We start from the raw sequence: 325 nt of genomic DNA, 5'->3' as shown, positions 1-325 counted from the left end.
CCCGCCCCCCTGAGAGCACCCCCTCGGGCCGGACCTGGCGCCGGGCGCGCTGATGCCGCGCGCGAGTGTGCCGGGTTGGAGCGCACGACCCTGCGGGTGCGCGTCTCCAGAGAGGCACCCGAAGTGAAGCGGTCCCGTGTCTGTCCCAGAGAAGAAGAAGGAGCCCCGGTGTGGCCCGCACCGTGCCCCTGGCTCCTCTCCTCGGCCTCTGGCCAGCGAGAGGCTGAGCCGGTATGCCCAGGTCGTGGCTCCTACAGACGCAGCAGCAGCTCTGCGCTGGAGGCGCCGTCTTATATACCCACGTCCCCGAGGTTCCAGCCCCTCG

This window comes from Bison bison, unplaced genomic scaffold, assembly GCF_000754665.1.
Source record: "Bison bison bison isolate TAMUID 2011002044 unplaced genomic scaffold, Bison_UMD1.0 scf7180017864318, whole genome shotgun sequence".
Lineage (NCBI taxonomy): Eukaryota > Metazoa > Chordata > Mammalia > Artiodactyla > Bovidae > Bison > Bison bison.
Note: the sequence above shows the minus strand (reverse complement) of the source record.